The sequence below is a fragment of the Heterodontus francisci genome, chromosome 16, assembly GCF_036365525.1.
Source record: "Heterodontus francisci isolate sHetFra1 chromosome 16, sHetFra1.hap1, whole genome shotgun sequence".
Classification (NCBI taxonomy): domain Eukaryota; kingdom Metazoa; phylum Chordata; class Chondrichthyes; order Heterodontiformes; family Heterodontidae; genus Heterodontus; species Heterodontus francisci.
Window position 1 is genome coordinate 54,946,622 of NC_090386.1, and position 25,675 is coordinate 54,972,296.

At 47.7% G+C, this 25,675-nt stretch overlaps 1 pseudogene; it reads right to left on the reverse strand.

Moving 5' to 3' along the window:
• Window positions 1-25,675, reverse strand: part of LOC137378279 (sodium- and chloride-dependent neutral and basic amino acid transporter B(0+)-like) — a 180,229-nt pseudogene that overhangs the window by 110,234 nt on the left and 44,320 nt on the right.

Sequence of the window (25,675 nt, forward strand, 5' to 3'; positions counted from 1 at the left end):
ATGCTCTGGAATTACTGAACTCAAGGTTCAGTCCGGCAGGCTGTAATGTGCCTAATCGGTAAATGAGGTGCTGTTCCTCGGGCTTGCGTTGATGTTCACTGGAACACAGTAGCAATCCCAGGACAGAGATGTGGGCATGAGAGCAGGGGGAGGTGTTGAAATGGCCAGCAACCGGAAGCTCGGGGTCATGCTTTCAGACTGAGCAGAGGTGTTCCGCAAAGTGGTCACCCAATCAGCATTTGGTCTCCCCAACGTAGAGGAGACCACATTGTGAGCAGCGAATACAGTATACTAAATTGAAAGAAGGACAAGTAAATCGCTGCTTCACCTGAAAGGATTGATTGGGGCCTTAGTGAGGAGAGAGGAGGTAAATGTACATGAAACACCAAGTTAGCATGCAGGTGCAGCTAGTAATTAGGAAGGCAAATGGAACTTTGGCCTTGATTGCTAGGGGGTTAGAGTTTAAATCTAATTAAATTTAATTAGAGGATAATCTTTTGGATGTGGAGGCTGGTGGGGTCAAAAGTGAGGACATGGGGAAGCCTGTCATGGTTCTGGGAGGGAGGGGATGGGGTGAGGGTAAAGGTGTGGGAAATGGGCCGGACACGGTTGAGGGCCCTATCAACCACAGTGGGGGTGGGTGGGAAAGGAAGACATATCAGAAGCGCTGTCATGGAAGGTTGCATTCTCAGAGCAGATGCATCAGAGATGGATAAACTGGGAGAATGGAATGGAGTCCTTACAGGAGGCAGGTGGTGAAAAAGTGTAGCAGAGGTAGCTGTGGGAGTTGATGGGCTTAGAAACATAGAAAAGAGGAGGGGTAGGCCATTCGGCTCTTCGAGCCTGCTCCGCCTTTCATTATGATCATGGCTGATCATCCAACTGAGTAACCTGTTCCCGCTTTCGGCCTATACCCTTTGATCCCTTTAAATCCAAGAGCTATATCTAACTCCTTCTTGAAAACATACAATGTTTTGGCCTCAGTTGCTTTCTGAGGTAGTGAATTCCACAGGTTCACCACTCTCTGGGTGAAGAAATTTCTCCTCATCTCAGTCCTGAAAGGTTTAACCCATATCCTTAGACTATGACCCCTGGTTCTGGATTCCCCCACCATCGGGAACATCCTTCCTGTATCTACCCTGTCAAGTCCTGTTAGAATTTTATAGGTTTCTATGAGATCCCCCCTCACTCTTCTGAACTCCAGCGAATAGAACCCTAATCAACTCAATCTCTCCTCATACGTCAGTCCTGCCATCCCAGGAATCAGTCTGGTAAACCTTCACTGCACTCCCTCTATAGCAAGAACATCCTTCCTCAGATAAGGAGACAAAAACTGCACACAATATTCCAGGTGCAGCAAGACATCCCTGCTCCTGTACTCAAATCCTCTCGCTATGAAGACCAACATACCATTTGCCTTTTTTACCAACTGTTGGACCTGCATGCTTTCCTTCAGCGACTGGCGTACGAGAACACACAGGTCTCGCTGCATATTCCCCTCTCTCAGTTTATAGCCATTCAGATAATAATCTGCCTTCCTGTTTTTACTACCAAAGTGGATAACCTCACATTTATCCACATTATACTGCATCTGCCATGCATTTGCCCACTCACTCAACTTGTCCAAATTACCCTGAAGCCTCGCTGCATCCTCCTCACAACTCACCCTCCCACCCAGTTTGGTGTCATCTGCAAATTTGGAGATATTACATTTAGTTCCATCATCAAAATCATTAATATATATTGTGAATAGCTGGGGTCCTAGCACCGATCCCTACGGTACCCCACTAGTCACTGCCTGCCATTTGTAAAAAGACCCATTTATCCCTACTCTTTGGCCAGAATTTTACCTTAATCGCTGGCTCCGGTGCGGGTGGAACTCAAACGGATGCGGCCTCCGATCCTGCGCTGTGTCTCCTGTCCACTGGCATCATGCGCGGGGCAACCAATTAGCGGCCCCGCAGCGTAACTGAGAACTGAATCGGCTCATGCGGGCGGGAAGATATACATCATTGGGGGAGGAGCCACATCTGGGAATGTCTGACATAAGCCCTTGAAACCAGGTAGTCATTCATTGTTTGTAAATCTGCTGTATTAGTTGTGGTGCACTGAGAAGCTACACTTTTGTTCAGGCAGGAGGACAGAGATTTCAACACAGGTGGAGGAAGTCATGGAGGGGAGAAGCACTCGCTCAGCCCCCCGTTTTTTGGATGCATCACTACAGGTCCTCCTTCAGACGGTTGAGGAGAGGCGTGAGATCCTGTTCAACCCAAACGGTAGATGGCAACCATCCAAAGTGACAAAGAGGGCCTGGCTGGAGGTCACGGAGGTCAGCAGCCATGGCGTCGTTAGGCGCACTTGGACACAGTGCCGCGGAGCGCCTCAATGACCTGCTTCGCTCTGCCCAGGTAAGGGGCATTCCTCATACATCTACTCGTTATTTTGTCAAGGGAATGTGTATTTGTATTCATGATGCAATGTGCAACCCCTGTATGATCATTGCCTGGCTGCTTCCTTGCATTGGGATGCAAGATGGGCATATATGAGATGAACGTTGAGGAGCAACTCATGTTCAGCAATGGCACAGCAGTTAAATGCCACATCAACCCATTTGGGTGATTGCGTGACATGCCCACAAAAATGTTTGAACTAATTTTTTTTCTTTTATTAAGAAGAGGGCACACAATGCCCGAGAGAGGTCCCAGACAGGTGGTGGCGTGGCCTGTCCTGCATTCCTCAGTCAAATGGAGGAGGACGCATTGAATGATAGCAGGGGAGGAAGGAGGACGAGTCGTAGCAGATGGCGAGGCCGGTGGACATGGCCAAGAGAGTGAGTGATCCGGAAAGTGGTGTATTAGTGCATTTCGGAGGGGAGGGGGCAGGGTGGGGGAGCGCTGGTGGGCCAATGTTGTGATGATTGACTAATGAACATAATTTTGCCTCAAATATCACATCACACTGATGTGACCATAATGGACTCAAATACATGTTCTCAACTCTGGCTTTCTGATCAAACTGATCAATATTATTTTTCCAGCAGGTGACCAACAGCATGGAACAGGTAGCATCTCCATTGTACTGCCATCCACCTCTGAGGTTGAGGAGGGCGCCTCAGAGAGCACACCATCACATCCTCGCGATACACGAAGCACCAGCGCAGATACAGACACCTCGGTTGGGATTTGCGTGTCCATGGAATCAATTTCACATCCAGATGTCAGCACAGCACAGGTGCCGGGCCAGCCACCAGAGGCAGAATCGGCCGATGCCTCACACAGTCGGAGGAGCGTGGGAGGCCAGGCCAGTGCAGAGCAGCAAGCTGATGACATGCCTTTGAGAACATCCATTCGGTGGGAGATGTTGCAGATGCAGCAAACTGTTCTTGGAAATCTGGCGGAGTTGCCTGAGACACTGCACGCAATGAATCAGATTCTGGCTACATCCATCCAGAGCATGAGTTCTGGTCACTCTCAGGCAATTTTGAACATCTGGCTTCCTCCATTGACAGATTGGCGGCTGCAGTGGAGGGACCAGTTCTGGATGCACTTCGTGACGTCAGATCAATGGTGGCCTCTCTGAACCAGAGCATCAGAGAGCAGAATCTGATGCACTGGCGCCAGGTCGAGGCCGCTCATCCCTCTGATGTCACCATTGAGGATCGTCCGAGCCTCACGAGGGCACAGGGGCAGCAGATCGCATATGGGAGCTCCTCTCAGGGCGCCTCTGATGCATCCTCCAGCTCCTTGCCCCCTCTGCCAGGGACCTGTGATCAGCGAAATCCCAGGGTGTTACAGGGTACTCATGAGATTTCTCAGGAGAACCCCAAAATGCCGGGGCCCTCACGGCCGCGAGCAAGCAGAGGACGTCTGCCAAAGTCATCACAAGCAGGGCGGCAAACAGTTCAGCCGCCTGCCTCTGGTGTGTCTGGTGGCGAGGGATCATGCACCCGAAAGAGCACTCGGAAAAGATTTAAGAAATCACTTTAACATCACTAATGGTTCACAGGGTGAATTGAAAGGTTTTTTATTTGAATGTGTTACAGAATATTGTAATAAATTGGGTTATCTGAGATTTTGTCATGGCTTTCCTCAAGTCAAATCCAACATCATTGCTCAACAAAAGTAGTTCAACATGTGAGGTCTCGCACTTGGGTTGCGTTCCACATGATGTGAAGGATTGCATCGTCGCATTCTCTCTCCCCGTGAAGGTGAGTGAATTTGCCCTTTCAGAGCCTCACAATTAGTCTTGTCATACGGTAATCCCAATTATGCGAAAATTCACACACTCTCAATGGAAACGTCTGCCTCTTAAAGACTCCCTTGTCTATCAAGCATTTAGAGCCAAATTACATTCAGCTTCCTCTCCATGACCATCAAGTGAGTGATCTCCAGCTTCATCATCAGAAACATCATCGTCATCTGATGACACATTGCGCTGACATTGATCCTCCTCCAGTGCCTCTGCATTTTCAATTGCCAGGTTATGCAAGGCACAGCAGACGACAATTATTCTTGAAACCCTTGAAGGTGTGTACTGCAGTGTTCCACCTGTGCAGTCAAGACAGCTAAACCTCATCTTAAGCAAGCCTATAGTTTGTTCTATGGTCACTCTGCTGACTGCATGGCTCTCACTGTATCGTTCCTCCGCATGACCCCTTGGATTCCTCACTGGTGTCATGAGCCATGTCTTCAGAGAATAACCCCTGTGGCCAAGTATCCATCCCTCCATTCTGTCTGGAGGGCTGAAAAGTGCAGGTACCTGGGAGTTTCGGAGAATGAAGGCATCATGACAGCTCCCAGGGTAACCTGCACACACCTGCATGATTCTCTTATGATGATCACAGACGAGCTGAATGTTCATTGAATGGTATCCCTTGCGGTTAATGAATGCCCCCGACTGACCTGCTGGGGCTCTAAGGGCCACATGAGTACAGTCGATCACGCCCTGTACCATTGGATACACAGATATAGTGCTGAAGCCTCTGGCTCTCTCAGCCTCACTAGTGTTGTCCGCCTTGAACGTGATGAAATGGTTAGCACGTTGGAATAATGCATCAGTCACAACCTTGATGCAGTGGTGCGCTGCTGCTTGTGAGACTCCGCACAAGTCTGCTGCTGAGGCTTGGAATGAGCCAGACGCATAGAAGTTAAGAGCTACTGTAACATTTAGAGCGACCGGCATTGGATGGCCTCCGATAGAGTTTGAGGAAACATCCACTGCCAACATCTCACAAAGAGATGTGACAGTCTCCCGTGACAATCGCAGTCTTATTCTGCACTGGCGATCTGACAGCTGCAGGTAGTTCAGACACGGCCGGTATGCCCTTCCTGCTGGGTAGGCATGTATCCTGACATGTGTTCGCTCCTGGGTGACTCTGCCACCTGCTCTCCCTCCCACATCACGATGGTGCACTGTGTCAGCTTGTTGCACATTCCCCTGCCCATTTGTCCTTCTGTCCCTCATAGGGGCAAGGTCCTCCTCATCTCATTATTCACCTCCAGATTGAACAATTCCCATTGCTGTACTACTCACCAGAACCTCTGACCACAGGTATTAGCTTCCAGCAGTTGGGACTGCCTCACGAGATCCCCTTCCTTTCACCACATAAATTTTTTGAAAATTAAAAATGTTTTTTAATTTAGAGATACAGCACTGAAACAGGCCCTTCGGCCCACCGAGTCTGTGTCGACCAAAAACCACCCATTTATACTAACCCTACAGTAATCCCATATTCCCTACCACCTACCTACACTAGGGGCAATTTACAATGGCCAATTTACCTATCACCTGCAAGTCTTTGGCTGTGGGAGGAAACCAGAGCACCCGACGAAAACCCATGCGGTCACAGGGAGAACTTGCAAACTCCGCACAGGCAGTACCCAGAATTGAACCCGGGTCCCTGGAGCTGTGAGGTTACGGTGCTAACCACTGCGCCACTGTTGATGGGTCCGCATCAGCAGTGCAGAACATTCAGATGATTCCTTTAGCACTAGTTGAAAGTCACACACCTTGTCAGGATATACAAATAGCATTCGAATTATTTCAGAGTAAAACTGAAAATTGTACTTCCAACTCCCTCCTGAATCAATGCCTGCCGCCCTTATGAACCTGCCGGATGGCCGACACGCCTCATGAGCTGATTTACGGACGTTAAATCAGACCTCAGACATAAAATTGTAGTAAACTGCTTTCTAAACATCCTCAATTACCTTTCAATTACTTGTAGTCGGGCAGTGAGCGCAGACTCGCTCACGCCCAACTTCCGGCGTTGGTAAAATGACGTCTGCACGTAATGACACCGGGGACACGGCCCGACATCATCGTGCTTCATTTTACCATCTGGACGCCTCTGAAGAGACGCGTTTAACGGTAAAATTCCGGCCTTTGTGTCTGCCAACCAATTTTCTATCCATCGCAACACACTACCCTAAATCCCATGCGCTTTAATTTTACATGCTAATCTCTTATGTGGGACTTTGTCGAAAGCCTTCTGAAAGTCCAAATAAACCACATCCACTGGCTCTCCCTCATTAACTCTACTAGCTACATCCTCAAAGAATTCTAGTAGATTTGTCAAGCATGATTTCCCTTTCGTAAATCCATGCTGACTCTGCCAATTCTACCACTGTTCTCCAAGTGCTCTGCTATAAAATGTTTGATAATGGACTCTAGAATTTTCCCACTGGCGACGTCATGCTGACTGGTCTACAATTCCCTGCTTTCTCTCAACCCCCCTTTTTAAATAGTGGGGTTACATTCGCTAGAGTCCAGAGTCCATAGAATCTTAGAAGATGACCACCAATGCATCCACTATTTCTAGGGCCACTTCTTTAAGTACTCTGGGACGCATACCATCAGGCTCTCGGGATTTATCGACCTCCCATCCCATCAATTTCCCCAACACCATTTTTCTACCGATACTTGAATGGTCCTCACTTTCCACCCCACCAGCCTCCAAATCCAAAGGATCATCCTCCGCCATTTCCGCCACGTTCAGCATGATGCCACTACCAAATGCATCTTCCCCTCCCCTCCCCTGTCAGCATTCCGAAGGGATCATTCCCTCCGTGACACCCTGGTCCACTCCTCCAGTTTCCCCACCACCTTGTCCCCTTACCACGGCACCTTCCCCTGCAATCGCAGGAGGTGTAATACCTATCCATTTACCTCCTCTCTGCTCACTATCCAAGGCCCCAAACACTCCTATCAGGTGAAGCAGCGATTTACTTGTACTTCTTTCAATGTAGTATACTGTATTCGCTGTTCACAATGTGGTCTCCTCTACATTGGGGAGTCCATACGCAGATTGGGTGACCGCTTTGTGGAACACCTCCGCTCAGTCCGAAAGCATGACCCTGAGCTTCCGGTTGTTAGCCATTTCAACACACCATCTGCTCTCATGTCCATATCTTGTCCTGGGATTGCTGCAGTGTTCCACTGAACATCAATGCAAGCTCGAGGAATGGCACCTCATTTACCGATTAGGCATGCTACATCCTGCCGGACTGAACATTGAGTTCACTAATTTCAGAACATGACAGGCGCCCCCCCCTCTTTATTTTTAGTTATTTTTTATTTGTTGTTTATTTTATTTTAGTTTGTTTCTACTGCGCCTACCCATTTTTTTTTCATGTTTGTGCTTGGTACCAGGCTGTTCATTTTTCCGTCAACTAACACCCTCTCTGCACTAATGCTTTGTCTTTCACCAGATCATTAACATACCATTTGCCTTTGCTTCATGACCTTCTTGTCAGTTATTCTCTGTGACCTTGTCCTATCAACACCTTCTCTTTGGTTTTCTCTTGCCCCAGCCCTGCTTTACTTGCTTAAAACCTTTTACATTTCTAATATATGGCAGGTCTGATGAAGAGTCGCTGACCTGAAACATTAACTCTGCTATACTCTCCACAGAAGCTGCCAGACCGGAGTATTTCCAGCATTTCTTGTTTTTATTTCAGATTTCCAACATCTGCAGTATTTTGCTTTTATTTTACTTCAAAAAATTTTGTAGTTCATCCTGATAAATTATTCTATTTCCATATGCCAATGGTTAAATTAAGTTTAATGTTTTCAAACTTCGTTCATGTAACTCTTACCCTTCCCCTACTTCCCATCAGATACTTCATCTACCTTTGAATATTGCCTTGGAATCTTATTTCCACCCAAGAGGCAGACATGACCTCCATTTTACCTCACATCTGAAAGACGCAATCTCTGACAGTTCACCACTCCTCTAGTACTGCAGTGAAGTGCCAACATGCAATATGTGCTCAAGTTTTTGGAGTGGCCGTTGATCCCAAGGCCTTCTGACTTAGATGTGAAAATACTACTTGGAGTCACGGCTGATACAATTTATAGTAATTAGAATGATATTTTCTAACTCCCAACATAATTGGCAGAATTTTATGAGTCATCTGGCATCAGGGGTCATGGCAGGGGGTGTCTGGAAAATTCATCTGGGAGAGGCCCGCCACGACCCCCGATGCTGAGTAGGCCCTGCCGCATTTTAGCAGCAGCGGCAAAGCCTGTGCCCCCCACCACAGCCAGGCGGCGAGGCCTTCGTGTCCATATTGAGATCAATGCAAATAAATTCAAATAAACTTACCTGGTCCCGGAGGCCATCCCACGCCAATATTCTAGCCATCGGCCGGAACTCCCACGCCTTCGGATCTCCATACGGACATCCAAGGTGTGACACTGGTCGGGGGGGTGCGGGAGGGGAAAGAGTGAAATTCTCAGGGAGGGGGAGGGAGTGGTTAACATTGTTTCAATTTGCTGAGGGGATAGTGGGAAGAGGTTGAAGGGCAAAGATTATGAATTTTGGTGGTGAAAGGCTGGGACCGGCAAAATTGTTTTTCGGTGGGAGGGGGAAATAAATATATTGTTTGAGCACTGGGGGGGGGGGGGGGGAAGGTCGTGAAGGAGGGACTTTGATGTTTAATGAACTGTTTTTATTGAAAAGGTGATGTTCCTTTTAAAATTTGAAATCATCTGTCAGGGCTTGAAGCCCTTTAAAAATGGCGCCGGCACCTGCGTGGTGGTGCTGGATGCCGTTGCTACGGACAGAGCGTCCGCCCCCTCTACGACATTGGGGGTGGTCGCTCTGCCCCCTCCATTTAAATGAGCCCCCCCCGTGAAATATCGTGTGGGCTCAGTGACGGCCGCCCCGCGCGGGCGGGCCAGTGAGATCAGAGCGTGCAACCGCGATTTGCAGCACGCTCATAAAATTCAGCCCAATGGGTGCTAATCAATCAACAAAATTAAAGGAGTGTTTGCTTCAAAATTAACCTTTATTTGAAAAAAATCACTCAATTACAATGAGAAAACATACTTACCTTCTGAGTTTAATGCACATGAAGTTTATCAAAACACAAAAGCCAAAGGAGAGGTGTAACCCGTCGTCTGTCCGTGCACAGACTTTCAAAAAACAAACACTCACTAAATTTTACCCCATGAAAATTTTGCAAGTTGTCTTCTAGTTTTGCTTCAGATTATTTTGAGAGGATTTTCATCAGAAATTCCAAGAATGTTACAACAGTACTGCTGAATAAATGTACTAATTCAACCTGGGAAGTTTGGAATAAAAATCAGGTAATGCTGGAGGAGATTCTCAGGGCTGGATATTAGCTCAGAGGCGGAGAGAGCGGGGGGCGTCTGAAGGTTGAGAAACCCAGACAGGCTGACTGCTTGTCATGTGAGAAACCATGCAGCATCAGGCTGCAGGTGGCTGAGAGGAGGTAGGCATTTTTTCTTTGGTGGTGGTGGTGGTGGTGGTGGTGTGGGGGCAAAAGGGGGGTTAAAATTAAGGCATACAGCCTCATTAAACTATTTAAATGGCCAACCCACCTCCTGTGAGTGGATCGATTGCCCACCCTTCCTCTCATCGCCATTTTTAACTGGAAGTGGGCAGTTTTGAGTTGGATTGAGTTCCTATTTCAGATTTGTTAGATCTTCCTCGTGAACCAAACCAACCGGTTTTTGGGGGTGAATGTTACACCCTCAGAGACACTGCTGTGGAAAGACATGTTGGGAATAAACTTCCACAGCTCACCTGGGCTTTTCTGATGTTACAGTGGACAGCGGGAAAACATCTGTGCACATTTCCCCGCATTATGCGCAAGCACAAAGTCGATACAGCAGATAAATTTAATCATGCTGTTCTGAAAGGCGCATTTTAAAAAAAATGTTTAGACCCTCATTTCAACATCAGAAGTTTCTGTTGCTGAAAATAACAAGTGTATGAAAAATTTTAGGCATTTTGCATGATTTGTGAACAACCAATGGCCACATTACACTATCAGAAGGCAATATAATCTCATTATAAAACAGAAACTACTGTGTGTAACACAGGGTGTGGCAGGAACTACCAGAAGCATGAAAAAAAATTATTGCATGTACTTATAAATTTCCAATGAAACGAGTACACCCCATACAAGTTCGTTTAAAGATTTCTTTTTCACTTAGACTATATTTAGACTATTAATCTTGTTTATTGCCAACGTATAACTGCAGGACTCACTTTCAATAAACCTATCTAGTGGTGTTTAACTTTGCCTAACCAATCAGGTGACCCAATTTAAATAAACAGAAATGCAATCACTAAATTTCATCAATGTAGAAGACAGCAGGCACTTTATGGGATCATTTCTTGGGTGGATGTGTGGACTGGGTACTAATCGGGATTCATTGACAGATGGTGAAATTTGAATTCAAATAATAAATCTGGAATTAAAAAGTTAGCCTAATGATGATCATAAAACCACTGTCGATTGTTGTAAAAATGCATCTGGTTCACGAACGTCCTTTCGGGAAGAAGGAAATCTGCTGTTCTTACCTGCTCTGGCCTACATGTGACTCCTCTTAAAATGCCCTCCGAAATGGCCTAGCAAGCCACTCAGTTCAAGTGAAAATTAGGGATGGGCAATAAATGCTGGCCTAGCCAGCAACACCTATATCCCACAAAACAAATAAAAAAAAGTTAGAGAAGTCTGAATATCATCTGGCCCAACGTACCTTCAGTTGTCATTCCAACTCAAAGCTGTGTGCTCTCTTGGATGAATATAATGCTAGTCACCAGTATGACAGAATACAAAGCTGTATATATCATAAGTCATTACTAATAGTGCATAATTACATAATCCAGAGTATTAAGAAGATTATGGCCAAATCAACTGAGCATTCTGTAGGTTTAGAATTCTAATTGTTAATGATAATGTCAGGGTAACATTTTGGAAGGTTGCTCAGTCAACTTTGGGAGTTGGGGATACATTTCATAAAGCTTCCTCTTTGAAGATTACCTATAATGGGATTTTCCTCTTGGCAGTTGGAACCAATGAATAGAGTCCATAAATAATGCAGAATGCCCATGGTGTGCTGAATTTAATGAGCCGCCACTGGCCCAGAAATGGGTGCCAATCTCGTCTGTCACATGGGCTTTTGACCCACCGCAATCAGGCAACAGGCAGCCATTTAGCATAGTGGAAATGCGGGCCCCACCAAATCATGTGATGGGAGCGAGATGCGAGTCTCTGATTGCAGCATCAAATGACCCTGGAGCAGGTGCTGGCACCATATTTAAAAGCCTACCAGCCCTGCCTTTGAGTCACTGGCAGCTTTGTGCAGCTGAAAACATTGCTGAACGGTTTCTTGGACCCCGCCAACCCTCTGAGGAGAACAGCACAGGATGGCCGAGGCAAGACAAAGGGTGACCCGTGGTTCAGTGATGCCTTGCTGCAAATTCTCCTCCAGTCTGCAAGGAAAAGGTGGGAGGTCCTCTTCCCCAGCGATGGCAAGAAAAGATCCTCCTGCCTGACCAAGCAAGCCTGGGTAGAGATCATAAACTGTGGGGTCACCAACCGGATCTGGGTGCAGAGCAGAAAGAGGATGACCTCCTGCATTCAGCCCAGGTGAGTGCCCCATATCACTGTCCTTTTTGGAGATTGCATGTAACTACACAGGGTGGTGTGTGAAATGGGGATGTGGGGGGGGGGGGGGGGGTGGCACTACCACAATGATGGCAGAGGTGCTAGGGTATTGCCTCATCCAGACAGATGCATGGCTGCATCTCAGCCACAGGCCACCTTCCTTCATAGCCCACCCCCATTAACACCCCAGACAGCGTGTCTCAGCATGAGATATACAAGATCCCCCATTAGGGGACGAGGGGCTGAATGTAACAGAACTTCATGCTGAACTTTCCGCCAATTTTTATGACCTCCATCCTTCCTTTTGCAGGACAAGAGGGCCCAAAACAGGAGGGGGACTGCCCAAACGGGCAGAGGAGTTTCGGATCTGTATCCTCCTATCCCAGCCGAGGAAGAGGTCTTGGAATGGGGATCCAGGGCAGCTGCGCAATCTCAGATTGAGACATTGCAGTCTCTGCGCAAGAGAGTGAGGATAGGTTTCTGTTACGACCAGATGAGACAGAGGTCTAGGGTTCCCTTTCAGCATTCACCTGGCCTCATTGTAACAGAGTTTAATTTTAAACACACCGTGTTTTAGCTTCCCCCTTGGTGAATCCTTGTTCACCACTTTCCAATTATAAGGCAAAGAAACCAGCACAAACAGCTTTCTTAGGTTTGAAGAAGAAAACTTGAAATTAACAAACTCTAATTCAATTGACGCCTATGGATACACGGCGCATCCAAGTTAGCATGCATATGAGATACACACATGCAAATAGAAACAGAAAAGGGAGGAAGAAAAAATAAAGTGGAAAGGTTTGAGGCAATATCTGAAGAGGAGCTGTTACAGTTCTTTGAGCTCACTGTAGAGTACTTGATTGTAAGTAGATCTTGCTTTTCATTGGGGCCCAGTATTCTTCTTAAACCTTGTTCGCTGTAGGAGACTTTTCTCTCTTGGGGTTCATGTGCCTTCAGTAGATTCAGAGGCTTGTGAGAAAGAGATGGGAGCAGACAGGAGAGAGATCTCCTCAGTCCAGGAGCAAACAGACACTCTGCCCAAACTGTGTGTACAAATTCAAAAAACTCAAGTTGCCCAGCAGGTTGGTCATGTGACTAGCTGCTTTGACCATGTCCGTTTGTGCATGCGGCCATCTTAGCAGTCAAACTGGAATGTGAGCTCCCCCACATTCAATGTCTGGTGATCAAAAGTCCATTGTAAGTTGAATATCAGGGAATGGCTGCTTTGTCCTTCCAAACACTGGCTGTTAATATGCAAATGTCTTTTCCAACCATGGCTGATCTGTTCAACAAGTCCTTTCTTCACTCCACTAACAGTTTAAAATCAACATTCAGGACAAAATTAATGTGCCTCGTTCCTGGCAGGTGGGGGCCTAGCATGACAGCTTCAATCGACATGTTCATCACTTTTGCAGACCCACATCACTTATGGTTGGGATGATGAGATTTGCACGGCCGAACCCACACATGTTCGTGTTCTCACATGCAGGTCACCGTGCACAGAAGACTGCAACTAGAGGGGAACAGATATCAACCTCTGAGGAGGAGGACCACTCAGAGGATGTACCACCCAGGACTCCCCTGCACCTTCCACCAGCGCAGATACTTTTACCTTGTTGGGTAACTGCTCGGCTTTAGAAGTAGAGTCACAAGCATGATGAAAGCAACACACGCATGCCCGAGCAGCTGGCTGAGGATGAGGCAGCCGAGGCCACAGACAGCTGGAGGGCTGGCGGTGGCCAGGCCTATGCTTAGTCCCAGGCTGATGACGAGCCTCTGATGTCAACAGCACAGGACATGCTGGAATTGCAGAGAGAATAAGACAATGGGTGGAATCTTATGACTACCACAGTGTTCCCGACGGCGGGACCAGAAGTTGTTGAAACTTCCGCTCCTGCCGCAAATCCCATTTCCCACATGATTTTGTATTTCAATAAGCTATGTGGCGACGGGCAAGGGGAACACAAGGGATCATGCAGCGGGGGCGGCCTTTTATTGGTGGAACCCAACGTCACTGCCCCACTCACCATGATCACCACAGATATAAAACATTCTGTGCTTGCAACCTCAAGGTCAGCAGCCTTCCTTTCATGTATCTTCAGACTAACTTAAATTGAAGCTTTTACTTAAATCAAAATGTTTTTGCCTCCCTTATTTTGTGAATGTCACCACCAACTTCATATCACTTATTTTCCCTCCAAAGTGAGTGACATGACAGCCAGCGCGCAATGCCCCGCCCCATAGTTCAATGATGCCACCCTGCAGGTTCTCCTCCAGGCCATTAGGGATAGGCAGGAGGTCCTCTTCCCTGCAGATGGTGTTGAAAGACCCCCATGTCACCAAGGCGGCCCGGATGGAGCAGTGGAGGAGGTCTCAAACCGTGGGGCAACTCGTAGAGCATGGGTGCAGTGCCGCAAGCCAATCAATGACTTGCTCAGATCAGCGAGGGTAGGTGGTCCTGGTGAGGTTGCTCCATTGATTTTTTCCATGGCTCTGCATATTTAAGGCAGAGGGGACACAAGGAATGCCGTGGAATGCATGAGAAGCCTAAGTGCCATTCACTAAATGAAGATAGTCATTGTTTATGCATTTGGATGTGTCATGTGAAAGCCAATGCGCAGTGATGTTAATGCATGTAAGCAATGGTTGGGAAGCATCATTTGCCATTTTATTAAATCTGCACTGTCTGTTGCCAGATAAATGAAGCCACAACCAGTGTGCTAAGACGGGAGAAGGGGTCTCTGACATCAGGCTGCTGACCTCTGCTGAGGAGGCGGCTTCAGAGACAATAATTATTCATGACACTGTTATGAAAGTGCCTCTGTGCTTTGTTAACTACATTTTTTGAGGATTCATTTTTGAAAGATTGAAGAAATGTTAAACTTTGGGGTTTTCAAAAGGGGTCACGTAACGACCATTTGACTTTGAAAAACAGCCCCTGGACTGTTTTGAAAAGGGAACTGAAGTCTTGTGAGGAAAACAAGCCTTTCCGGGAAACCACGACCTCCAGCAACAACAACAAGCCTTTCCAGGAAACCACCTGACTTCCAGCTCAATAAACAACAGAGAATGTTGGACACCTGCAGAAGTTGTTTACAAAGAAGTGACAGGTCAATATTGATGGAGGTCAAAAGGTTGACCTCCTGTTGTCAGTTTCACTTTTGAATTGTTTTGAACTGGGGTTGAGTTGTTTGTAAAGGAAAAGAACTTTCAAGGACAGAAGAGAAATTCCAAGGAAAGAAGTGAACTTCCAAGGAGAGAAGACCACAACCCAGCTCAGTTTTCCAGCACCTCTCTAAAAACCCCTGCGATGTCCACTGTGTCAACTCATCTCGTCTCCTATCTTTGAAGAAAAGTCGCTAAATTAATTCTCAACACCGCCTGAAAAAAATTGCTCTAAAAGATCCCAGTGACCTATCTACTCGGAGACTAGACTATATGCCAGTTTTGGAACACAACAAATCTCATCTTTTTTTCTTCAAGAATGAGAAAGTATTCAGCCCAAGTATTTTTTTTTGTCTGTTTTCTTTGTGACTGAGCTCTGAACAACAATCCCTTTTATTTTTCTGGTTAACCTGTGTGCGTGTGTGAGGGGCTAAAGTAAAAAGGGAACTTTAATGTATCTATGTGTGTTTATGCTTTACTTCATTACTGGTTAAGGCTTATTTTAAAATAAACTGATAATTTTGTTGTTTATTAAAGAAACCTGGTTGGTGTGTTTTAATCTGGGAAAAATAGAGTATATGTTTGACCACACTGCTAAGTGGGAAAGTGTAAATATATGTTGTGACTTGTGGAGAAGTGGAACTAGAATAAACAGTGCATTCCTCCCACCTCGGTCGCAATTGGGGGCTCTTTGCGGAATAAACCCAACGCCAATGATGTATAATTGTAAGACGGGTAATAATAATTGAAAAAAGGAAAAAAAAAAGAACCAGGTTTCTTGTGTAGTAAAGTCCACACCACCAGAACGTCTTTAACAGTTGCTATGACGTTTCTGGGGATGGAGGATGTATCCCTGAGTGATGAGGAACTGAACCAAGGTTAAGCTAATGGCAGTGCAGCAAAATTGGGGTTAGAGTTAAAACCAGAAACTAAGAAAGCAGATATAATTGAAATACTAGTACAAAATTTACAATTGGAAGAAGAAAACAAACCAGAGGATAGTGCAGTTGAATTAGCTAAAATTCAGTTACAGATGAAGCAGTTTGAGCTTGACCAGAAAATGGAGGAAAATAATTGAAAAAACTTGAACTTGAAAGAGAATTGACAATGAAGAAACTTGAACTTGAGGAAAAGGAAATGGAAAGAGAAAGAGAAGCAAATGAATATGAATTAAAAAAAGATAGAACTAAGTCAAAAAAGTGGCCTTGGCTCCAAGGAAAGCTCTGGTAAGGAAAGATCTGACTCCAGTCCAGGACCCAGTGGAGAGCTGTTTAAATTTATACAAGCCCACTAAGTTTGAGGAAAGGGGCACAGAGGCATTTTTCATTTCTTTTGAAAAGATAGCCAAAAAGATGAAGTGGGCAAAGGAAAGCTGAACACTGCTTATGCAAAGCAGGTTGATGGGCAGAGCTCATGAAGTTTATGCTATGAGGAGGTATCTGCAGATTATGAGATGGCAAAAACTGCTATTCTCTCTGCGTATGAGTTAGTGCCTGAGGCAGAAATTTTGGAACCTCTGGAGATTGTCTGGGCAGATTTATATAGAATTTGAGAGGGTAAAGCAAATTAATTTTGATAATTGGATACGGGCACTAAAGATGGAGACCACATATGAGAACCTTAGAGAACTAATTCGCCTGGAAGAATTTAAAAATTCACTCCCTCCATTAGTCAGGAACCATTTAGAGAACCAGAAGGTTTCAATGGCCAGACAGGCAGTGGAAATTGCTGGTGATTATGAGCCTGGGTAAAAGCCAAAACCCTTTGTGCGTCACCCCCACAAACCCGAGAAGGATAGAAGGTGGGAGGTGAAAGGAAGGCAAGTAGCCAGGGAGGGGAAGGGACAGCTGGGAATGCTACGGGATCTTCTCCTCAGGCCAGAAAGGAAGATGCTGAGGGTGTAAGTGAGGTCCACAAGCCTAAGTGTTATCATTGTCACAAGGTGGGACATTTTCATGCAGAATGCTGGAAGTTGTGGGGTAAACCCATGGGACTTGTTGGGGTGTACAAAGCCAATGCAGAGAAAGGCGCCCTGACCAAGAGTACAACAGATCAAACTGCAGCTGTAAGGCCAAATACAAAAGCCAATGAAAATGCAGGGATTGTGAATAAGATACCTGAGAGTTATAGTGAATTCTTGTCAAAAGGAAAAGTAACTCCTTATCCCTCAAATGAGGCAGGTAAATCTATCGTTATACTTAGGGATACAGGAGCTACCCAAACTCTTTTTCTGGGGAAAGGCGTAACATTTCCACCAGAGAGCGCACTGAATGCTATGGTTTTAGTGAATTGCATTGGTGGAGAGTATATACCCATACTTTGTATTGGGTGCACCTAGAGTATGGTCTTATGTCTGGAATGGTAGTTGTGGAAGTTGTCCATAGTTTACCAGTAGACAGAGTTGACCTACTCCTGGGGAATAATTTGGCCGGAGTGAAGGTAGTAGCTTCTCCAGTAGTCACAGAAAAACTAAGTGAAGTTAAAGAGACAGAACAGTTGCAGGAAAAGGTTATAGGAATTTTTCCTTCATGTGTAGTAACCCGAGCAATGGCTAAACAAGTTCCATTGTCGGAGGTAAAATTGGCACCATCAGATAGTCGAACACCTGAAACTTTCTTTGGGGATTTGGATAATCCAAAGGAAATGTTTAATAAGTCTTCTCTGATCATGGCTGAGCAAGCTGATCCAGAGTTAAATAAAGTGGCACAATCAGCTCTAACAGAAGCTGAGGCAAAATGAGTTCCAGAGGCTATTATATTAAAGATGGGATTCTGATGAGGAAATGGAGACCTCTTCACAGATCTTTGGACGAAGAAAGGATGGTAGTTCACCAGATAGTGGTCCAGCCAAAGTATCACTGGGAACTATTAAGGATAGTGCATGAAATTCCTATAGTGCGACATATGGGTATTTGGAAGACCAAATCAGGTATAAGTTGACATTTTTACCGGCCAGGTCTTTTCAAGGACGTGGTGCAGTTTTGTAAAACGTGCCATATTGTGAGAAAACCGCAACCTGCCATAAAACTGGCACCTCTAATTCTCATACCTGTTATTGGGGAACCACTTAATAGGGTGTTGGTAGACTGTGAAGGACCTTTACTGAAAACAAAAGTGGGACACCAGTATATACACACTATCATGGATGTGGCTACTCGGTTCCCAGAGGCCATTCCCTTGAGAACAATTTCTGCTGAGGTAGTAGTACAGAAGTTAATCCAGTTCTTCACTAGATAATGAATTACAGATTGAGATTTAGTCGGATCAAGGTTCTAATTTTATGATGTCATGGCTTTATCAACCATGTACAAAGTGGGTAAGCCTGGTCACCCAAGGATCCATCCGTCCACTTCGGCTGGTTCCTTGAAAACTGCTGGCAGCTGTGCATTCCTCAAAATGTAGGAGTCATGACAGCTCTAGGGAAATGTGTGCAAACATGCGTGATTCTCATGTGGTCGCAAACCAATTATATGTTTAAATAATGGAAGCCTTTGCGATTGACAAAGTCAGCAAGCTGGTCCCAGGGAGCTGTAATGTCCACATGAGTACAGGCACTCCAGGGAAGCCAGCGATGGTGCTGTTGGCCGCAGACCTTGCTGCCTGGCTGTCGTCATCTACAGGTAAATAGATTAAATCATTGGCACGTTGAAAAAGAGCATTGGTCACCTCTGACGTGCCTGTGGATTCCGCACTACGAGATGCTGCATATGTTGCCCATGGAACCCTGAAGGAGCTACTGGAGAAAAAAAATTGAGTGCAGCAGTCACCTTGAGGGCAACTGGCATGGGATTCCCACCGAAGTCAAGTGGCTGCAGGTCATGCTGCAGGATCCTACAAATTTCTGTGACCATTTCACATGACATCCCTAGGCATCTCTGGCATTGCCTCTTTGACATTTGAAGGTAATTTGCCCTAGTCCTGAGGGTGTGATGATGTGCCAGTGCACGTCTTCGATAAGGCTGTTCCTGGATGTTATCATTTGGAGCATCCTCAACTTTCTGTTCTGCCTATTGCTGCTACTCAGGCATCATGAGTTGAGGGAAAAGAGCCCTCCTTAGTTTTTTTCCTTGTTCTTCCCGTGGTACTAGAGGAATTGGATGTATGAGACCCATGTCGCTGTGGCTTTTCTGAACAATAAACAAGCAGAGCGTGGTGATTGAGCCCCATGTTGCTACTGAGCTGAAACATTGAGGCAATAAACAGCCTTATATCTGCCTTCAAATCACAGCCAGGTAGAAGACACACCCTCTGTCGTTTACCTCCTCCCATTCTTCTTGCAATCCTTGAGTGTCCACGTGGCTCCCATTATCATTGGAGAAAATAGTGCGCACGGAATTCAGGGCAAGTCTCCCCACCTTCCAACCTCCTCCTGCAACCTTCCAGCTTGAACCCATCACTCTTAAGCCACCCAATGTTACTGTTACCCGTTCCTTCGTTAGCATTGAGCTTCCCCCCATGACCGTGCACAGTGTAATCATCAATCTATTCATACCATTCCTCCCTCTGTTCCTACTCCCATTCTATCGACATGTCAACTCTTATTCTTGAACCTCCTCACATTGAACTGACTATTGTTGCAGAGTCCTGTTCCCCTCCATATGAAGCGGTCGAATACCCACCCATTAGTCTTGGCCTTCTCCCCTACAGAATCCATTTACCCCCCTTGACTGTGACTGTTCCCTTTGCTAACCTGTACACTCGAATTGCCTCACAGCTTCCACACAGCAGCTTTCATCCCTCTCTTTAGGCCCTTGCCAAATATCTTCACACAATACTGATCTAATCCACCCACCAACCCCGCAACCGACAAAATGTATCTTCACCAACATTAGCCATTCAACAACCTGGACACTCCACCCTACCCTGCTCCTCTATTCACCCGATCAACCTCACCCTTCCCTCCCCGACTACCTTCCTCTGCTTCTCCATGCACCTGATCAACCCCACTCTTTCCTTCCTGACTATGCTCCCCCGCTTCTCTATGCAGCTCCCGCCCATGCAATCGTCAACATTTCCTGAGATGATTCACCCTTGTTGGTGCCAAGTCTGGAGGCAAACATCCATTACAATCATGGCATGGTGGTAAACATCCATTGTAGTGTTGGCCTGGAGGCAAACATCCATTCCAATGCTGGTGTTAGTTTAGCAGCTGAGTGAAAGAGAGAAGAGCACAGTGCTGAGACTCAACTACACAAACCTGATTGTTGATCATGTTGAAACATTCGTGAACCAGGTGGCACGGGAATATCATGCGCCATTTACTTAATCTGGCAGGTAGGACTAAATCATAACTATGCATAGGGTAATGAGTATTCATGTCATTTAAATTAATACAAAGCTGTAATCCACCAAACCCGCCGCCGACTTAATTCCTCTAAAATATCCTGCCGTCGGGAATCTGAAAAACCACCTCCCGCCTAATTATATCACCTCACACACCACCAAATCCGCTGCGGTGGATTGCATAAAACTCCCCCCAACATCTGGCAGAGATGCCAGAGGCCATGCGTAGCCATTAGCAGACAATGGACGAGTCCATCCATACCATGAATGCAGCCATGTCTCATGCACGAGAGTGCATGGCTTCCTCATCAAGAGGGTGACAACACACATGGAGAGCCAGATCGCACAGATAAGCACAGACCTGCACGCCATTAACTTGATGCATCAGTGGCAAGGTGAGGGAAGGAACAGGGGCTTGGAAACTTCTCCCACTCCTCGTCCTTCTCTGGTGAGCAGGAAGGCTCAACTGAGTTTTGAAAGGGAGGAGGAGAGGTTGCCCTCCACATCTTGGAGCTCCCCTCAGGGTACTCCGAGTGGGGACACTGACTCCTTAGCCCCACCACCAGTGAGCTCGGTTCCAGCAGTCACGATGCCTGAGGAGAGTCCAGCACCAGTGCAGGACGCCCTCAGGTAGCCGGGGCCTTCCAGGCCTCAGGCAGCCAGAGGAGACCCACTGAATTCATCACAGGCCAAGGGACAACCTGATCAGCAGCTGCTGTTGCAAGGATCACATTGCGTAGGAGCACTTGCAAATGTATTAAGACCACCGAGCCACACTTAGGGAATTACGGGTGTCTGAAATATATAATGTAGTGATTAATTAAAAGTTCATTTGTGCAAATCATTAACGATCATTGTCTGAAAGCCATTTTCCATTGTGCCTTAATTGTGAGCTGCTGACTTCTCCCTTAGTGCAATGCCAATGTGACCATAGCCCTCATTAACGTATGTTCTCCCATGGACACCAGCGCACATTGCAGCTGGTCGCAAGTCAGAGAACACAAATGGAGAGGAGGTGACATTCAGGTGAGTCTTGATTGGATTCTCTGAGTGCACATCAGGCTGGCTGGAAGTGGGTGATTATGAGGTTGTCTCTTGCCTCCTTGGCATGTCGCTCAATCTGCACAAGTTCTTCACCATCTATTGTTGCTTCCTCCTCTGCGTCCACCTTTTCAGTGTAAGAGTGCCGCTCAGGCATCTCATCGTCATCTAAGGCCTCTCCTCTGCAGTGCTAGATTGTGCAGAGCACAGCAGACCACCATGATACGTGATACCCTCACTGGGTATTACTACAGATCTCGACCACATCGATCGAGGCAATGGAATTTCATCTTCAGTAGCCCAGTGGCCTGCTTGATGGTCACTCGAGTGGAGCTGTGGCAATTGTTGTACCTGTTTGGCACATTGCGAGGGTTTCCTCACAGGCCTAAGAAGCCAAGTTTTCAATGGGTAGCCCTTCTCCTGGAGAATAACGAGCATGGGGCCTGGAAAGCTGTGGCACCTGGGACTGTCAAAGTATTTAGGCATCGTGGCTGCTTCCTGGGAAGAGGGCACACACCTGCAAGAAATGTTTTGATGGTCACAGACCAGTTGAACGTTGATTAAATGGAACCCCTTCCTGTTGATGAAGGGTGGGAGTCTTGATGGCCACATGCATGCAATCCATCACACCTTGCACCGGGGGCAATCCAGCGATAGCCCCGAACCTGATGGTCCTCTGTGCTGGACTGTCAGGGTTGGTCTGGTTGCGTACATAGTCACCAACCCTCTGGAATAGGGCACTGGTCACCTCCTTGAGGCAACGGTGGGCTGCTGCCAGGGAGATTCCACACAAGTCTTCGGTGGATCCCTGAAAAGATTCAGGTATGTAGAAGTTTAGTGCCGTGGTGATCTTTAGGGCCAGTGGCATATCCCAGAAGTCGCAATTTGTCCTGCAGCACGGCGCATAAGTCAGTGATGGCTTCCCGGGAGAGCCGTAGTCTTCGCTGACAATGGCGCTCAGATGTTTGGAGGTAGCTGATGTGAGTCCAGTATATTCTCTGGTGTACGTGGGCCCTTCTTGGCATGGCTGTTGCTCTTGTTATGGAGCTTCACAGACAGGTGCAGCAGCCTCTTGGCCCTCCCTCCATCAGAGACATTGCAACACGCCACAGGGGTCCAAAAATCCAGCGTGTATGAGACGCATGCCAGGTGACTTGTGGGCCTGCAGATCGCTGTCGACGTAGAGACGACTCTGTCTTGGCATCTGAGCTTTTGACAAATCTCTCGGCGGAGTCCCCGATGGCTATCAGAGCCCAACCTTGTTGATAGCCCATCCTCTCTTCTAGCTGTATAAGCAACCAAACATATCACACAGCAGTTTGGAACTCAATACTGCCCCCCAAAACCCACACAACACCCTTCGAGCCCCCGAGACCCCGAACCCCACTGCAGAGCCCCCAAGACCGTAAACCCCTTGCAGAGCCCCTCAGACCCCAATCCTCCTTACAGAGACCCCAAGACCCCAACCCTCCTCTCAGAGCCCCCAAGACCCCAAGCCTCCTTGCAGAGCACACAGCAACACAGTCGGACAATGGCCTCCGAATACCCCTCTTCATCTATGCAGCACTATTCACGGCTGCCTCCCCGTTGTGGCACTGAAGCCTCTTGCCTCGGTTCTGCCAGATTTTAACGCTCATGAACCCGAAGGCACATGATTGCGACCCACCATCCACTAAATCAAGAGCCAATCATTAAAGCGAGAATAATTAGATTTAAATACATTTTAAAAGGCTGCTCAGCAATTCAAAACAGTTTCCCCTCATGTCGGAACGGCAACGCTGCCATGGTGCTTTCCTGCTGCTGATAAAGTCCGGAACTGACGTCACGATGCCGGATTTCTGGATGGACGGTTCCGATGCGATTCTCTATCCCTCCATGCCACCATTACCACCTTAAATGGCTGCATTAAATTCTACCTGGTTAGTGCAATATATGGTACAAATTAGCTTTTTTGTTTCATACTTGATATTCTTTGGGAAATAATGCTATCCAGAATGCAATTATTGCAAATAGCTATATAAAAAAGTAGTACTGGCATAGTGTGTATATCCTGTAAATGTCACACTTTACAGCATCTTCCAACACATCACGAATAACATCACGAGGATTTACATACAATTATACAGAACATACAGCAGAGAAAAAAGGCCATTTACCCAATGACAGTGTTAATGCGCGTTACTTACTTGATCTCAACCTATTGAAATACCCATCTATTCCTTTCTCCTTTCTGTACATATATAGCTTCCCTTAAATGCATCTATGCTATTAGCTTCAACCACTTGTCACGCTCACGGGAAATGCAGCAAAAGAAATACAAATATAAATTGAAGAGTTATAAAAAAAAGAATAATTTAAAAAGACTGGTACAATTGCCTTCAACAAGATGGAGGACAAAGTCACATGACACATTACTCCCCCTGCACTGAAATACACATCCATGTTTGCGAGAACTGAAACTCATTAGCCCCAGCTACATTGAAATTAAACAGCTCATCACACATGGATGTGAGCTTCCACAAAGTGAGCTAAAACAAAGGCATTCGCAGACGCTCCATCTCCAGCTACAATCACGACAATAAAGTGCGAACATCCCTCATCTTATCAAAATGGGCTGAGATCAGAAGCCAACGTATAGCCCCTTAGGAACCGAAAGGCTAAAGCCACATTGGTGAAACAAACACCTTATGAATTTACATTTAAAGGTAAACTTTTCGGAGAACAAAGGAAGCCATCGAGCCATCAGGATATCAGATCAGTCTGGGATCTCCAGCCTCAGAGAGAACATAGAAAACCATCTTGAATTCCAGATTACGGTAGAGAGAGAAAGAGAGAGTGAGAGAGAGAGAGCCCGAAAGCGAGCGAGAGCAAAAGCGTGCGGGAGAGAGCGAGGGGGTGGGAGAGGGAGAGGGAGAGGGGGCGGGAGAGGGAGAGGAGTCGCGAGAGGGAGAGGGGTCGCGAGAGGGAAGGGGTGGCGAGAGGGAGAGGGGTCGCGAGAGGGAGAGGGGTCGCGAGAGGGAGAGGGGTCGCGAGAGGGAAAGGGGTCGCGAGAGGGAGAGGGGTCGCGAGAGAGAGAGGGGTCGCGAGAGAGGGGGTGCGAGAGGGGGCGAGAGAGAGAGAGGGGGGTGCAAGAGAGAGGGGGGGCGCGAGAGAGAGATGGGGCGCGAGAGAGAGAGGGGGCGCGAGAGAGAGAGGGGGCGCGAGAGAGAGAGGGGGCGCGAGAGAGAGAAGGGGCACGAGAGAGAGAAGGGGCACGAGAGAGAGAAGGGGCGCGAGAGAGAGAGAGAGGGCGCGAGAGAGAGAGGGGGCGCGAGAGAGAGAAGGGGCACGAGAGAGAGAAGGGGCGCGAGAGAGAGGGGGCGCGAGAATGAGAGGGGGCGCGAGAGAGAGAGAAGGGGGGGCTCGAGAGAGAGGGGGCGCGAGAGAGAGAGAGGGGCCGCGAGAGAGAGAGAGACGGGGCTCGAGAGAGAGAGAGGAGGGGCTCGAGACAGAGAGGGGGGGCTCAAGAGAGAGAGAGGGGGGGCTCGAGAGAGAGAGAGGGGGGGCTCGAGAGAGAGGGGGAGAGAGAGAGAGGGGGCGCGAGAGAGAGGGGGCGCGAGAGAGAGAGAGGGGGCGCGAGAGAGAGAGAGGGGGCTCGAGAGCGAGAGAGGGGGGCGCGAGAGAGAGGGGGCGCGAGAGAGAGAGAGGGGGCGCGAGAGAGAGAGAGGGGGCGTGAGAGAGAGAGGGGGGGCTCGAGAGAGAGAGAGGGGGCTCGTGAGAGAGAGTGGGGGCTCGTGAGAGAGAGGGGGGCTCGAGAGTGAGAGGGGGGGGCTCGAGAGAGAGAGAGAGGGGGGGCTCGAGAGAGAGAGGGGGGGCGCGAGAGAGAGAGAGGGGGCGCGAGAGAGAGAGAGAGAGAGGGGCCGCGACAGAGAGAGAGAGACGGGGCTCGAGAGAGAGAGAGGGGGCGCGAGAGAGAGAGAGGGGGCGCGAGAGAGAGAGAGGGGGCGCGAGAGAGAGAGAGGGGGGCGCGAGAGAGAGGGGGCGCAAGAGAGAGAGAGGGGACGCGAGAGAGAGAGAGGGGGCGCGCGAGAGAGGGGGCGCGAGAGAGAGAGAGAGAGAGGGGCCGCGAGAGAGAGAGAGAGACGGGGCTCGTGAGAGAGAGGGGGGGCTCGAGAGTGAGAGAGGGGGGGCTCGAGAGAGAGAGAGAGGGGGGGCTCGAGAGAGAGAGAGGGGGGCTCGAGAGAGAGAGAGGGGGGCGCGAGAGAGAGAGAGGGGGCGCGAGAGAGA